The 6,932-nt window shown below is 38.7% G+C and overlaps 1 long non-coding RNA gene across 1 annotated transcript; it reads right to left on the minus strand.

Moving 5' to 3' along the window:
* Positions 1 to 2,212: 2,212 nt before the first annotated feature.
* LOC108429295 lies at positions 2,213 to 5,438 on the minus strand. The gene is made up of 3 exons (XR_001857994.2): positions 5,334 to 5,438; positions 5,014 to 5,178; positions 2,213 to 2,867 (listed from the first exon to the last, which is right to left on the minus strand). It is a non-coding gene; the product is annotated as an uncharacterized LOC108429295 (long non-coding RNA).
* Between the last annotated feature and the right edge of the window lie 1,494 nt (positions 5,439 to 6,932).

Here is a 6,932-nt window from a genome sequence, read left to right on the forward strand (position 1 = left end):
TCCTTCAGGCAATACATCAGTGCCCTTTTATCAAACGAAGGGAGCATTTGATCTTGTGTAGTTTCCCGATGAAAAAAAGTCTAACACAAATATACGGACAAAGAATTTCTCAATTACATGAATGAACTATTTGACTGTTTGTGGAGAAGTTGGTGTGCAGTCAAAATGAGTGTAGCCTTGCTTTCCATGAACTTTAATCTCATGGTTTAACTATACTTTATGTTCTAATTGCTTAATCTAGTCCCATTCAAGATCTCATTGTTTTTAATCCACTTTCATTTCTTGACTTGGCAGAAGGAGTGACCTAAGAGTGTTGTCGTCTGTTGGGTGTATTTCTCTCTGCAGGAAAACAGTGGTTTGGGATTGGCAGGACATGAGATGCATGTCACCTGAGTCACCTGAGAAAGCGGCATTTTTGAGGCTTGTCGTTTGCTCTGAGATTAGAATCCACTAAGGCCCCCGCTGAAACCGCAGGATTTAGAGTGATGGAAGGATTACCATGAAAACAGGGAGATAGGATTTTTTAATGTACATTAATCCCACAGTAATCCTGTCCCACAGCATCGCTCCCATGCACATACACACACACAAACACACACACGCAGACCTGTGTGTGTGCAATTTGGGACAACTTTGCATTTGTATCACAGAATGGAGTCAGAAAACTTGACTGTAGATATTACACAGAAAATACTGACTGTAGATATTACACTATTAAAAATAAAGGAGCCAGAAAGGATTGTTTGTGCAGTGCCATAGAACAGCGCTTGTGAAATGGGTCACAAGGTCCTCTCAGACGCTCTACATTACTCCAACCCAACCTGCAAGTTCAAATAACCTCCAATTCAATTCAAGACTTATTTATAGAACAACTGGCAGGGTCACAAAGCAGCTTTGCAGAAAATCTAGGCCCCAAGTGAGCAAGCCAAGGGCAACAGTGGCAAAATCTCCTCCTCATCCTCAAGAAACTCATCCTATTCTGGTCGATAATAAACAGCAAAACAATTCAACAAGACGAGCAACATGAATAAAGTGTGAAACCCTTCATCCTTCCGATCTAATGCCCCATAAATTCATCCATCTCTACCTTCTTTTTCCAGTGACAAAGTTTTTCCACCGCCACCCCAGCTCATCCCTGTTCCTCAGTTCTACTTTTTAGAGATTCGCAAAATATAAATTAGTGAATACAGAAAAAAAAGAAATTAGGCTGCACCTGTAATGGTTTAAGGAAGAACCTTTAAACTGGGATAGAACCTCTTTTGAAACACTTACACATCCCATTTACAAACAATGTTCTTTAAAGAAAAATCTTTTTTTAAGCATGCCCAATAAAGATGGAGAGAGTGGAGAGTCAGTTGAGGGCCTGAGAGAACTGAGAAGAGCTGTCAGAAACGTCCCTCAGGTGAACTGAGCTCTGTACTGTCTAAAGTGACAGTAGAGGACAAAGTAGAGGTGAAAAGCTAATTAATTGTAAAAGTGCACGATAATAAAGAGATTTAAAATACATAAAATGTATTTACATTTTATTTATTTAAATATTTAAATTATTTTTAAAATTTTTAATTTAAAATTTAAAAGAGATTTAAAATAAATAAAACTCAATTAATAGTTTGTAGTCAATTAAGTCTGCTTTCAGTTTTAACAAAATAACTTTGTACTCAAAAGAACTTCATTTTTATTAACTTATTCCCATAATTTCTGTTAATAACAAACTAAAACCAGTTAGTTGGCCTGGATACAACTGCATGCGAACCAAAGTATTTCATAGCGGAAATGATGACCTGTACAAATTAAACCAATTAAAAAAAATCCACCCAATCCACTTAAAACTTTTTTTTTTTTTTTACAGACTATAATAACCTTTATCAGATTTGAAACAGGAGGATTGCAATAGAACTGTGCTACAGGTTGTTATAGCACAGCAAACAATCCAAACACATGACGGCTTGAAAGTGAGACAAGGGAGGGTCTTGCAAGCAATGACTCACATCATGTCACATTCAAAAGATAGTGTCACTATTATGAATAAAGAAGCAGCGATAAAATTAAAGCCTTGAACCTTTGTTACTCAGTTTCAAAGTTTCAAAAGAAGCTATTTGACATGATGCTTATTGCTAGTGCAATATAATAGACTCCTCTAATTAAAAGAAAATCATCACCATTTTGCACAATTGTGAGCAGCTGTCATGATGAACACTTTACCCATACACTGTCTATTTCAGTCAGTCTTTGTAACAATTGCCTTTTCTTTCTTGCCTCTTAACCATGTGATTACAACAAAATCTATTAACAGGATTTCTTAACAAGAAATAAAAGACAGCAAAATTATAATTTCATCCCCCCTAATCACTGTCGCTTCCTGCTCATCATTTAGTCAATCTCCTAATGATTTCACATTCATGACAAAAAAAAAAAGAAATAGATTGATTTGCAGAAAGCAGGCAGTCAGGTTTAGTTTATGATGTTGAACAAGGCCGTGATAAGTGTGCCTTTGAGACATGAGAGACTTATTTGTTCTGACTTGTCACAGCCAGATTTGACACATGGTGTCAACTCAGGCACCAGCCAGAGCCGTTCTGATGACAAAGCAGCTGATTAATGCAATTCTCTGGCCATCACTTCTTTGAAACAAATCAATAAGTGTACAACTGTTACGATGAGTACAATGTTTGAACTGTAATGCATTGGTGACTTGACTCCATAAATGTGCCTGGCAAAAGGAGATTTTTTATTCTACAGAAGAAGGCAGCCTAAGCCTTCCTGTCATGCTGCAGCTCCTGGGTCCATGAGAGCATTCCTCGGATTGGTGAGCAGAACCGTTTTCAATTCAATACGCTCCAGAAACAAGCTCATCCGTCAAGGTCAGTCTGTGTGGTCAAGGTAACAAGAGGTACATTACAGGACACAAAGGAAAAAATTATGTTGTAGACCGATTCGCTATATTCACTCTCAGTTAGGGGTGTTCAACAGAAGTCCTGATGAATCCCATTGTAACAGAAACCTCCTAATAAAACTGATATGAAACCATAAAAACTAGGACAGGTAGAACAGAGCAGAACCTGTATTTTGTTTTTATCTTAAAACTATACTATATAAGTTTTTTTATTTGTTAAAGTTGAAAGTAGCAGCATTAATGAGAAAAAAAAAACATGCTAAAATATGGTGCCGTGAGTCGCCCTGTAAAGTCAGAAGTGTTGGGTCAGATTTTGTGGCTCCGGCTCGATGTTTAGCTCTCAAATGCAAAATCAACATTATACTGATGAAGATATGATGACTACTCACTGTATTCATTACATCATTAGGAAGACTGCATCGCCTGATGGAGCTCGTCTCATCCATGTGGATGCAGGTGGATAAAATCAAGCAAAACAGAAAAGGATGACCACTAAAAAGATTTACATCTATGCTGACGCACTAGATATGTCTCCAGAAAAGGCTACAAGGAGAAGATTAACTAGACCAGTGAACTGGATCTGTATAACCTGTATATCTCCTGAGTTCAGAATATTCCTGTGATATTTTATAAAAAAAACTAAATGAAAGTGGCTACCAAAACTGCCAAAGCTCTTAAATAATAAACTCATACATAGATTTTAAGCTCATGTCAGCTTCTCGTTTAAATTTTCCATTCCACCTTACATGGTGCTGCAGTTGCACTGAGGTGCCTTAAACACAGAATGACTTATAAAGTTGGCAAACACAAAGCTAACAATAATGTACCTCAATAAATGATCGTTAATCAACAAATACTTCTCCTCCTACACTAATGAGTGCACTTATTATGGTAGCTGTGCTATTTTTGCATGTTATTTATTGTGCTGGTATGTGGTTTGGAACGTGAAAATAATAACGCAGCAGGAAATATCAGCCATTTAGATTTTAGCTTTCATTTGTCATCACTACAACTAAATAAATAAAAGCTAAAACACTCAAATACATTGGTTAATGTGTCTTTAAAAATGGAAAATATGTTTCACTGCCTTTGCTGGATCAGGTATGGCTTTGTTCTCTCATTACAAACAGCCACCGCATAATTCACTTACATCCTCACTTTGAATTCACTCTCAATGCACTCGCAATTATCACATCTGCTCGGAAAAGGGGGGCTGAAGCTCAACCAACATTACACAAGAGAGGCCTCCAAATACACATAATTTACATAGTGCAGCTTTAATCATTTCAAGTGTTTGAGCAAGATTAATATTTTTATACAAGCAACTTACACATCTATGCTACAACTGAAAACATACATTTTGTTTCCAGCATCTATTATTTATAAACAGTTCCTGAAAGCAGAGTGAGTGTCCACCATAGGTGTGGTTAACTTTAGCAGACTGAGAAGTTAGTTACAGGCCTGGCAAACCAATGCAAAAGTCTTATCTGTACTTCTCTGGCCCTGTGATGGACTGGTGACCTGTCCAGGGTGTATCCTGCCTTCCGCCCGATCACCGCTGGGATAGGCTCCAGCACCGGCTTAGAAAATGTGTGTGTGTGTGTGTGTGTGTGTGTGTATTTCTCTGAGGCTTAAATGTAACCAGGGGCACCACCAAGGATTTTGGGCCCCTTGAATATATAGCACAATGGATCACATTTGATGTGGTGGTAACATCAGTGTAAAACCTTAGCGCTAACTTGGCTACTTAGCTGGTTGCCACAGCATCTTACCTGATGCTTCAAAATGAGCTAACGTTAGCACGGTAGTCCCTCAGTGTATGGAAAGCTGTAAAATGGACACTCACTAATCTGATTTGCAAATATGCTGGCATATGCTTGTGTGTCTTCAATACATAAAAGAAACACTACACCACACAAGAGTTTGTAAAACACAGCTATATCTGAAAATGAGTTGTGGGAGAATAATTAGGCTAGCTAACCTACATTGTTTAAATTCTTCTCATTGAAAATTACATTCATTTTATCATTAGTCGTTTTCATAATAATAAAAATAAAACCTTCCCACGGTCCTCCTGCAATCATGCCAACTGACATGTCATTCAGCACAATACCGCTCACCTTTTTCTTCAGTTGGCAGCAGGGCTGGTTCATTAGTATGGCTGTGGACATTAATGAGAAGACAGGGCTGCAGAGCCTGAAGCTGCATCTGCTGGGTCTGGCACCAGGCAGCGGCAGGGACACGGATTCAACTAGTATGAACAGGCTGCTGAAAGTCTGTCTGCACTGAATACATTAAAAATGAAGAGGCAGAGAAATGTAAACACTCGGAATTGTCTGTGAAGAAACACTGTGGACCAAACTAACAATCTTAATTTCCACCACTCACACACTACACGGACTACACCCACACTTTCTTCGTGAAAAACTGGCTGACATACTGTCGCACTTCCTTTTCTCTCTCCTGAGTTTGTTTCGGTTTTTCTTTCAGGAGCTGAGACGATCAGCAGCTCTCCTCACTCGCAGTTCACTGCCAGCCAGTACCGTTCGCGCCTGGTTTGGACCGAACCATTTCATGTAAACAGAGGGGGCGGGCAACACAGAGGGTCTCTGGGTGTTAATATAAGATAAGATAAGATGCGTTTATTGTCATTGCACAGTGTACAACGAAATTGAGCAGCAATCCAACGGCACTTCCTACATATAAAACAATTTAAACAAGGCTAAAATATCTAAACATAAGGCTAAAATATATAAAGTGCAGATTTAAGGGAAAAAACCTTAAATATAAAGAAAAAAGGACTATAAAACTATATATTTTAAAACAGTCAATAGACAATAGGCAGGTGAGGTAGCAGTTGTAGTTGCACATTCCTTGGACAGCTTATAGCGTTATATAATATTGTACATCTAAGATTTATTGCACAGAAATAATACAGATTGCACTTTCGAGAACAAATTAATAATAAATAGAACAGAGGTGGAGTGGAACTCTGGAACACTGGAACAGTGTAAAGTGTCCTAAGAATCAATGCCTGTAAAGAGCAGTAGTGGAGCACTGGAACAGTGTAAAGTTTCCTAAGAATCAATGCCAGTAAAGAGCAGTAGTGGAGCACTGGAACAGTGTAAAGTGTCCTAAGAATCAATAGCCTGGCCAGCTTGCTTTGTCAGTTATTTACGTGCTTTAAAATGACGCTCGGTTACAGCCACCAATCACCAATTTCTTAATCAAGAAAGTAATTAAAATAAAAAGTGTAAATTATACATACATATCAGTAATCAAAAAACACTTAGCTACACTCACTAAGTAAAAAGTTACTTCCCACCTTGCAAATACATTCAGGCCTGGATCCGGCATGATTCCATTGTTTTTTCCGGCCCAGATTTGGCAGCCGGATCTGGCCCAGAATCACATTGCTCTCTACGCCTGAAGTGGTCCCCGTGCATGCAGCAAAATGTGAGCCAGGAGGTGGCTGACTGTAGGCCATTATTGAGCCAAAACTTGCAGAGGCACCATCGTTTCCCTGTGTCTTTCCCAGAAGTCAGCTGGCAGTGCTAAATCAGCCAAAAGACAACCAGAACTATGGTCTGATTAATGTCAAAATCCACAGATGATGTTGCTATGAGAATAATACAAGAACATGCCTAAATTCAACTACATAAAATGTGACATTTTATACTGTGTTCATTTCTTTCATGTCCCCCCATAGCCTGAAGGTCAGCCAGCCACTTCACATCTAACAAAGACAAATGTGTTGCAGCAACCACTCACATGCTGCTGTTGTATGATTCTTGGAAGAGTGTGGAAATAGAAGATCCTAGTTAAATGGAATGGTGAGAGCGTGAGCGAGGACATCTGAGCGATAAGTTAACACGGACATGATGAATCAGATGAATCAGACACCGAGCTCTGTTTTACAAGGTATTAGCATTAGTTCAGTCAGAAATTACATAGCAACGAGATAGAGCACTGCCCATCCTCACTTTCTGTCTGTGTTTCAGTCTATCAGAACAACTGTGCAAAATACAGCAAGATCTCA

The sequence above is a fragment of the Pygocentrus nattereri genome, chromosome 13 (genome assembly GCF_015220715.1).
Source record: "Pygocentrus nattereri isolate fPygNat1 chromosome 13, fPygNat1.pri, whole genome shotgun sequence".
Lineage (NCBI taxonomy): Eukaryota > Metazoa > Chordata > Actinopteri > Characiformes > Serrasalmidae > Pygocentrus > Pygocentrus nattereri.